Source organism: Zea mays, chromosome 6 (assembly GCF_902167145.1).
Source record: "Zea mays cultivar B73 chromosome 6, Zm-B73-REFERENCE-NAM-5.0, whole genome shotgun sequence".
Lineage (NCBI taxonomy): Eukaryota > Viridiplantae > Streptophyta > Magnoliopsida > Poales > Poaceae > Zea > Zea mays.
Genome location: NC_050101.1, coordinates 47,537,088 through 47,547,324, shown reverse-complemented (window position 1 = coordinate 47,547,324; position 10,237 = coordinate 47,537,088). Strand labels below are relative to the sequence as shown.

Sequence of the window (10,237 nt, the reverse complement as noted above, 5' to 3'; positions counted from 1 at the left end):
GTGCCCTCGGCGGTTGGCAGGGGGTCTTCCTCGTGTCTCATGGGGGACGCCCATGACCTCATCAGGTGAACTTGAAACCGGTGGTGCATGGAATTGCTCAACGGAATGTATGGCCACCACCATGTCGCAGGTCCTCGAGGCCATGATCCTCTGATGCTCCAGTCCTTAGGTAAGGTCCCCAGACATCTTCGCTATTTTCGTAGCACCGTTTAGAATCAATCGGATCGGGGGTTTGATCCTGGGTGCACGGATTCGGCTTTCTCTGGCGGGCCCTCCACCGTGGGCAGGGCGCCTCCACCGTCGGTAAAGTTCGTGTGGGAGAAGACGCGTGGGGGCCATCAGATCGAAAATGGATGGACACGATAAGATCTCGCGTATCGTTCGGACATGGGGGAATGGTGACCGTCCGATCGTCAGGAACAATGTAGATTTGACTAGGTATGCGCTCTGAACTCCGCGTCCTTCCACCTTTCGATCTTGATCGGTGGGGCGTGGGTAATTAAGGCTTCTATAACATCCTGACCGTCGATCTTCGAATCAACAACCTCAAGCGTGTACCGCTTGGGTTAAAGCCAGATCTAATCCACACCATTGGGATCGGATCTGACAATTGGGAGCACGTTCTGGTTCGTCTGGGGTCCGATCTAATCCTGACGGTGGGCTTGTGATCCAACAGTCCTAGTCGAAGCGTACCTCTTCGGCCATGTAAATTTGCAAAAGAATCCTTAAATGTTTTAAGAATCAACCCGCGCTCCACGGCAATACAAAAGTAATTACAATAGAGCCCTAGAATTTGCAGTTTTGACCCAGAGCTCTGTGGTATTAATGGCCCCAGTCCAGATAGCTGAGTAATTGATTAAAATAAATACAGAAATCATTTTTAGTGCAAAAAATAAAGTCCCAATCTTAGGAAATTCATAACTCTATGAATTTAACTCTTTTTTGATCCATTCCAGTTGCAATAAATTCATATTATAATTGTTTATCATCTGGTAACCTTATTTTGTTATGAAACATAGGTTAAAATTATGCACTAAATTTCTTTTGTATCCAACCTTAAATCTACAGAAAACCACAACTCGTTAACCATAACTCCGAATTTAGTGGTTCTCGAACCTAGGATCGAGTTACGACGCGTAGATCATTATTATGCACTATGTTCTTATGTTTGGTGTGATGTTAATTTTGCATATACCTTGTTTATTTGTATTGCTACGAGTAGAGGCGAGTTTACGAGTCACTTGAAGAACTAGTTGGTACCTAGGAATCTCGAGTCTAAGGCAAGTTATGCCCTTGATCACTTTTTTACCCAATAATGTTCCTGTTAATCACTATGACATGCTCAGGTTAATCTGATGTAACCTAATAGGTTTCCCTAGACTTATTTATCCCACATCTTGTTTACCACTGAACTTTTGGGCAGTTTTGCTATTGCTTTACCTGATTTTGGGATAAATATTATATTATGATCATGTTCTAGTTATACTGTTGTTCTAATTATTGTTCATGACAAGATCATTGTGTTAATTGGAACATGTTGCTTAACTTCAGATATTCGTGCTACCACAAGGGTGGAATGGGACGCCCTTGGCTGACTAATTAGGAAAGCTAGTGGAGGACTACCTTACCCAAAAGGGGCAAGGGCGGTAGAGGAGCTGCGTATAGGGAGGTTCTCGAGTCGATCATGCTGCGATGGCTTTTTGGACGAAGGATTCCTATATTGCCCTTCTCAGAAACCGTAGCGGTGGAACTTTGTAAATGCCTCGTAGTGGATCCCTAGCCATTCACCTCGGAAGTGTCTAAGGGTCGAGCTAAACCTGGCTAGACGGGATACATGACTTGTGGGTAAAGGGCGCAACCTCTGCAGAGTGTAAAACTGGTATATCAGCCATGCTCGCGGTCATGAGCAGCTCAGGACTCTCACATGATTAATTTATGGAACTAAACTTAATCTGTCATGTGCATTGTATCGCGGGTGTTATTATCAATTTTGATCTCTTACTTAATTGGGTTGGTATCTACTTATACTTAGTAACTGCTAATAAAATCTTGACCAACTTTAAAAGCAATGCTCAGCTTTAACCATCTCCTTTGGTAAGCCTTACAATTCACATGAGCTCCCACCTTTGGTGAGTTCATGCACATTATTCCCCACAACTTGTTGAGCGATGAACGTATGTGAGCTCACCCTTGCTGTACACACATCCCCCCAGGTCAAGAACAGGTACCGCAGGATGAGGCGCACGAAGGATGCTGTGATGAGTTCGTGAGTGGTCTAGGTTGTCGTCTCCCATTCAACTTTGTGTTGCTAGATCGTTGTCTTCGCATGATGTAATTATTTAACTATTTTGTACAGAACCCATTATATATTAATGATGTGACATTCGTTTATGTACCACGAGTCATCATATGTGTGAGACTTGATCCTAGCATACTTGGTGATTATTTCGCGCTCGAGTTTTGGACCCCTAAAATTCGGGTGTGACACTTGAGTGGTAGGCATTTACTGGGAATGAGTATAGTTTTTCCAGTATGCATTCTAGTTATTATTTGAGCATCTAAAATCATGTCTCCTAGAGTAGTTATGAGCCTTGTGCCATTACATAATCCTTCTTATTGGTTTAGATTTCGAAGTAACATATTGGGCACCCCTTTTTAGTAGCAACTTATGTTGTGAAAATTGTTACCATTTATCTAATTGAGAAATTCAATTAGGTACAACAGGTCTAATGTCCCTCCTGCATTTGATTGTGGTGCAATTCTGTCACAACTTAGATATTGCTTATGCAGTCCTAGAATGAGGTCAACATTATGATCATTAATTAAGTCGGCTATCTCATTCGTTGGTGTTAAGATAGCTCGCTACTGCAAATAGATGGGATCGCTGTAACTTTATGTTAATTTTGGATACACTTCTACAATTAAAGTTGGAATTTTATTTTCTTCGGGCATTAACAGGAATTCATCAGGTATTTGTATCCAAGTAGGCTTTGATTCTCCTGTTTTTCTATAGTTGGTATAGTACCATTGCCAACATCTAAGATCCATGCACTGAAATATGCAAGCTGAGCTCTTTCGCTTTCTGTTAAGTGTGTTGAATAAATTCTCATAGTTTGTGTAAGATGTAAAATTGTTACTGAATTCCAAAGTGTTGAATTGGTTATAGCAGCATTGATAATTTGTGCCCAGGTGCCACCTTCTATTACATGTAGTATCTGTCTTGGATCACCTCCTAATACAATTGTTTTATCACCAAAAGGAACTTGAGATGCTTGGGAACAATTCAAAGAAAGTAAACCACATACTGAGCGATCTACGGCTTCAAAAGCATTTCTATGTGTCATGAATGTCTCATCCCAAATTATTAAAGAAGTTGCTTCAATGAGCCCGACAAGCATTGTGCCTCTTTAAATGTCATAAATTGTTGTTTCATCAAATTCACAAGGTATTTTAAACCTTGAATATAGGAATCCCTCATCCGAAAAGCCATCACAGCATGATCGACCCGAGAACCTCCCTATACGCAGCTCCTCTATCGCCCTTGCCAGGTAAGGTAGTCCTCCACTAGCTTTCCTAATTAGTCAGCCAAGGGAGTCCCATTCCACCATTGTGGTAGCACGGAAGTTAAGCTCTATGTTCCAATTAACACAATGATCTTGTCATGAACAATAATTAAAACAACAGCATAACTGAAACATGATCATAATATAACATTAATTTTCCAAAACCAGGTAGAACAATAGCAAAACTACCCAATAGTTCAGTGGCAAACAAGGTGTGGGATGAACAATGCTAGGAAAGCCTATTAGGTCCCATCAAATTAACCTGAACATGTCACAGTGATTAACAGGAACATTATTAGGTAAATAAGAGTGATCAAGGGCACAACTTGCCTTAGACTTGAGATTCTAAGGTACCAACTTGGTCTTCAGATTCTCGTGACCTCACTGCTATTCGTAGAAATACATACAAATAGACAAGGATCACATAAAAATAACAGTACACTAAACATGAGAACAAACAGTGTAAAAATATTCTACACGATGTTACGAGAGCGTGGTTTCGAGAATGACTAAAATCAGAGTTTCGTTTAAAAAGATATGGTTTCCGGGAGACCTGCATGATTAATCCATTAGATCTAGATCATTTGTTGATTTTACAAATCATGTGCTAAAGATATTAAAGAAATAGCTGTAATCTACATTATACTTGAGTAGAAATCATATTTTAGTTAGATTATAATCATAAACAGACTAACTTTGATTAGGGAGGTTAGTCTATTAAATATAGGTTTAAACAATATTCTTTTATAAAAGTAAGTGATATGGTACGAATGATGATGTTACTACATAGATAATATTATTACGAAGCTAACACAATTTGAACGAGACGAATCAGAGTTAAAATGAGCAATTATGAATTAAACAAGTTTGAGTTGTTTCTATTATAAATTTTAATGCCAAAATAGATGCCAGGGACTTATCTAAATTTCTGAGGGCTGGTCTGCGATTTCAAAATTTATTTCCAAGGTCACTTCTATGAATAACAGGACGGCGAGTTAGTTTTCCTAAAGCCTAAGGTCTCTTTTGCAATATTCAACGACCGAAGAGGTCCCCGATCAAAAGCAAACGACACATATTAGATTTGCCATCATCCGAACAGGTACGCTACGTAGACCCTTGGATCAAGATCTAACGGCCACAGTTTTAAATAAGCACGGATCGCAAGGCGTCCGCCCGATCGCAATCCAACGGACCAGATCCACCCACGAAACGGTACGCTATCATCTAATCTCGTCCGTCCATTCAGATCGAACGACAAGGAGTCGTTCTTCCCCACCTAGCCAACATAAGGCGGCGGCGCCCTGCCCCACGGCGGCACATTGCCAGCGAGCACCCAGATTTGTGCTCTAGTGCTCTAATCCGACAACTACCCAGTGCAAACGAAACGGGAGGTCATAGCGAACATCAGAGATGAGGTCTCACCTAGAACTAAGGCTGCCATAGCGCACCCCACGCCACGCGACTGCCTGCGGCAAAGCTAATTTTCTAGCAAGAAATTACCGTCAACCTATGGCTCCATAACAAACATAGTGAGGCGCTGCACCAAGCAAGGAGGGTCGAGAAAGCGATAGGGGTATTTTAACCGCTCGTCGTACCGTGGTTCTTTGCGTCCGCAGAGATGCACGGACGAGCAGGCCAGCGGGGAGGGCTCGATTCCGATGAAAGATTCGACTGCTTTCGGGTGGGCTTCCACGACCTCCTAGCAGTAATTGTGTGCAGCAAGCTTGAGGAATACACGTAATCACGCCCCACAGCACGATGACGGCGCACCCACGGTTCGCTCTACACGCACACGGAATGACGAAAGGGCACTCTGCATACCGGGGTCTCTATGACACACACCTAACCGTGTTGATGGCCGAAAGGGAGCTAGGGTGTAGGCGTACATATAGTCGATAGCTAGGGGATCTTGGTTGGGCTTATACGGGGGCGGATGCAAACGAACGGCGTGATCTCTAGCGAGGTTGCCGCACGCGAGTCCGTTTCATCCGAGAAGACGATGACACAAAGGGGCCACCTGACAAGGACTCAGTGGAAATGAACGAAGGAACGAAAAGGGGGGAGGTGGGCTGTGCAGGAGGAGTAAGTGGGGAGTTGGGTCGGTCGCAGGGTGGAGATATTGGGCTGAGAGAGGGTGGATATGGCCCATGGCGCAGGTTTAGGTGAGTTTTTCTTTTTTTTTTGTTATTATCCTGTTTTCCATTTCCCCTTTTTATTTCAAGTTTCCTATCTTCAAATTTAAATCTGTTTTGAAATCAAGCACAAGTTAAATGCACAAACAAAACGTCAACATGAATGCAAACCATTTATTTCATTTTACTATTGGTATTATTTTAAGTAAGTGTCCCAAAACATTTTAATTTGATGTAATACCCAATTAACTAATTAGGGTCCCTTTTTATTCTACTAATTAAATAAAAGGAGTAATAACTTTATTCAAGACTAAATGTTTGATACCTTTTATAGATGATCATGAAATCTCTATTAGGACATCTTCTTTTGTACTTCTTCAAAAAGTATCACAATTTATAGGTTCCAATGAAGGGAATAATTTAACTCCCGAGACACTCTTTTCATTTAATCCCTTGATTCACAACCTTAATATTTTAAATTTTTGAGGTAAACATCCTAAATTACCTAAATTATGACTTTATGGTATTACAAATTCTACCCCCTTAAAAATAATCTCATCCTCGAGATTACTAGGAAAAGGGATGCAACAACTTTTCTTTGCAGTTTACCTTTTAGTTTCTTAATTAGTTGGTTCCAATACGATTTTTAAAGTCTTTAAGGGTTATCTTCTATATATAGAATGAGTTTGTCACACCCGGATTTCGGGGCACCAAGACCCGGGCGCGAACATAAACACCAGGTGTGCTGGGACCAAGTCTCACACATATGATGCATAGTGGCACAGGATCGAATGTCACATCTTTACTATATAACAGGAGTTCTACACAAAATAAATAAATAATTACATTATAAGGAGACAACGGTCCAGCAACCCAAAGTTGACTGGGAGACGACGGCCTAGACCACTCACGAACTCATCACAGCATCCTCCACGCGCCTCATCCTGTGGTACCTGCTCTTGACCTGTGGGGGGGGTGTGAGACAGCAAGAGTGAGCTCACATACGTTCATCGCTCAACAAGTTGTGGGGAATAATGTGAATGAACTCGCCAAAGGTGTGAGTTCATGTGAAGTGTAAGGCTTACCAAAAGAGAATGGTTAGAGCTGAGCATTGCTTTTAAAGTTGGTCAAAATTTTATTAGCAATTACTAAGTATAAGTAAATACCAACCCAATTAAATAGTAGAACAGAAGTAACAACATCACCTGCGATGCAAAGCATATGACAAATTGAATTTAAGTTCCATAAGTTAATCATGTGAGGGTCCGAGCTGCTCATGACCGTGAGCACGGCTAGTATACCAGTTTTACACTCTGCAGAGGTTGCGCATCTTTACCCACAAGTCATGTTACCCATCTGCCAAGGGATCGCGACTTCCCATACACCTCTACCGAGGAGGCGAGGCAGGGTAACACTACGAGGCCTTTACAAAGTTCCACTAGCTTCAGAAAACCCGCTACAGTTTATAGGAAGCTCCAATGCAGGAATCCCTTGCAGGACCGCCATCGCAGCAAAATCCTCCCGAGGGCCTCCCTACACTGACCACTCCCCTACTGCCCTTGCCCCTTTCGGGTAAGGTAGTCCTCCACTAGCTTTCCTAATTAATCAGCCAAGGGCGTCCCATTATACCCTTGTGGTAGCACTGTTTTCTCGGGTGGTCGCTCCATGTTCCAATTAACATAATGATCTTATCATGAACGATAAATAACAACGGATAACAAAAGTATAATCATGAGTAATGTATCTTCATACCCAAAACCACATAAAGCACTAGCAAGTACTACCCAAAAAGTTCAGTGGTAACAAGGTATAAAGATAATCAAACTAGGGTAACCTATTGGGTCCCATCAAAATTAACCTATGTAGATCATTATGATTAATCAGAACATGGCTGGGTAAAAAGAAGTGATCAAGGGCACAACTTGCCTTCCACGAGCTCCTGCTCAGCTACTTCAACTTGATGAACCTCAGATTCCACAGTGGTTTGCTCGTCTACTCGTATCAACACAATACATACATAGCATAGCATAAATTAACATCACATCAAACATAATAATACACTGTGTAAAAATAATCTATGCGTTGCTACGGGACTAACGGAACTTGAACGGATCAAATCGAAGTTAAAACGGAGGAGATACGAATTTCCTAGGGTTTATGTATTTGGTACGAGGTTAATTAAGAGATAAATTTTTAATACCATTTTCATGTTAAAACAGAGACACAGGGTGATAAACAACATTATTACAAAATTATAGGAATTGGAATGGATCAATTTGGAGTTCATATGCATTTTCTGTGAATTATACAAATTCTATGAATTGTTTTTATATTAAAAACTCATTTCCCAATTCATTTTCCTGATTTTATAATTCTCTGGATGGGGCCTCAATTTCCAGAAAGCGCAGGGGCTACGGTGCAAGACTCCACAGACTCAGTGAATAGCGCCCCGGGACGGCGGGTTGGTTTCCTGAAAACTGAGGGGCCTAAATGCAAAACGCGCGCAGCGAAGAGGTATCGGGTGTTATGAGCCGTTGGATTAGGGATCGAGCGCCCAGATTAGATCACGAATCGTTACGCGTTGAAACGATCCCAACCGTTGGATCAACGGCGAGCGGCCAGGATTTAAATACCCGAGAGTCCATCCTATCCGCTGATGAATAGATCTACGGTCACCGCACCCGAGCTGAATCGTTCTTTTGACTTCTAATCTCCGTCGTTGAACAAGAATCTAACGACCCCGAGGCCCCCACCAACCTCCGACAGCGGAGCGCGGCGGCGCACGAGCCCGCGGCGGCGGTGGCCATGGCCGACAATCACCTGTGCCCGATTTCGAGCCGCAACTTCAATTCGAACCGGAATACGCGTAATTCTAATGATGGTGAACATTATAGATGATTCAATACCGGGGATTGGAGTGCCGAAGGACGCGGTTCACGGGATGGAGCGAAGGCGGGACGGATCTCGCGCTCCGGTGAGAAATTCCGCAACCACCAGCGGCGCTTTCGTCGCGAGAACGCCCTGCTCAGCTCCGGTGTGTCGAGGCGGACCCCCCCGGTGTCCACCGAACGTCGAGCGCAAGCGTAGCTGAGTAGCGGCGTGGGCGGGGATGGCGGCGGATTTCTCCCTGTTTGCTTGTCGCCAGCGAGGTCACAAACGAGGCACCGATGATGCGGATCCGGGGTAACGTGCTCAGTTATATAGTGCTACAGCGGAGTTCGACCGGTGGTGCCCGACCGGTGAGGTCCCGCGGATTAAGCGCGGTTCAGTTGCAACAACCCCCGAGCTCAGCGGCGACCCCGGCGTGCGGACTCGATGGAAGGGATGAGCCCGACAGCTTGGGCCCACGAGACAGTCACCCGCGGCAAAGGGAGTGGCTGACGGCGCGGAGAAAATTGGAAGATGAGCCGCGCGGGTGTTAAAGGGATAGTGGGCCGAATTCGAGATCAGGGCCCAGCTGGGTCGGTTTTTGTCTTATTCTTTTCCTTTCTATTTCTTTTCTTTTTGTTTCTTTCCTCTTTATTTTCAAATTCAAATTGTGTTCAAATTTAATTCAAACTCTTGTGACCAAATATTCTCAGATGATATTGCGCCATAAACAGTACTACTTTGAAGATATATTATTATATATATTATTTTTATATCTTTTCTCTTTTTTTTGGTTTCACTTCTAGAATTTCTTTTCCAAACTCTAGAATTTCTTTTAGGATTTAATTTCCCCATTGGGGTATTAACATAATTATTATTTTTTTTTGTTTACCATATTTTTATATCATCACAAAATGCACACAAAGTAAGATCCAGCATGATGCACAGGTTGTTTAGGTGCCACTTGTTAATTATTCACTTTTCAATGTGGTTATTCACATGTACCAATGAGTAAAGGCAACACATATAGGGAGAATAATCTTAGTTCTTATGCTTTTACAAATTTGGGTATTACAAATCCTACCCCCCTTAAAAATAATCTCGTCCTCGAGATTTGTAAGGAAAGGGTATATAACCAAGTTATTTCATAACATATGCACAGACAAAAATCCCATCATGATGCATACTTTATTAGCAACACATGGGGTCGATTAGACCTTATTATTCCTCCTAAAATAATATCATATCATCTACTAACCTAAGCAACATTTAGATCTTACAAATAGTAGTAATTTATATATATGTTTATGTAGCTTGGTGGAGCTTGTGGTGGTGGTGGAGGTTGTTGTTGTTGTTGTCTCTCCAACCGCGCTTGCCTTATTTCTTGGCGGACCTGACGTATTTCCTCTCGTTCTTGTCTTATCTGATTTTGCATCTCGGTCACCAGGTCTGTTAATTGTTGTATTACCATTCTTTGGGCAGCAACCACTTGATCGATTTCAACAGGTGGAGGATTTGGAGGATTCATTTCTGTTTGCTGTTACGTGATAATCTTTCCTTTCCTGGTATTGACCATGAAAGTTAGAAGCATATGGTAATAGTTTTTGCAAAGGAAATTATTCAATATGTGGAATGAAATAAGCTAGTAGCTGGTTATAATCTGAAGATTCTTTA

The 10,237-nt window shown here is 42.4% G+C and overlaps 1 long non-coding RNA gene across 1 annotated transcript; it reads right to left on the bottom strand.

Annotated features, from left to right (window-relative positions):
* Window positions 1–3,338: 3,338 nt before the first annotated feature.
* On the bottom strand, window positions 3,339–5,422 carry LOC118472178 (uncharacterized). Its single transcript, XR_004850141.1, has 2 exons — window positions 5,159–5,422; window positions 3,339–3,950 (listed from the first exon to the last, which is right to left on the bottom strand). It is a non-coding gene; the product is annotated as an uncharacterized lncRNA (long non-coding RNA).
* Between the last annotated feature and the right edge of the window lie 4,815 nt (window positions 5,423–10,237).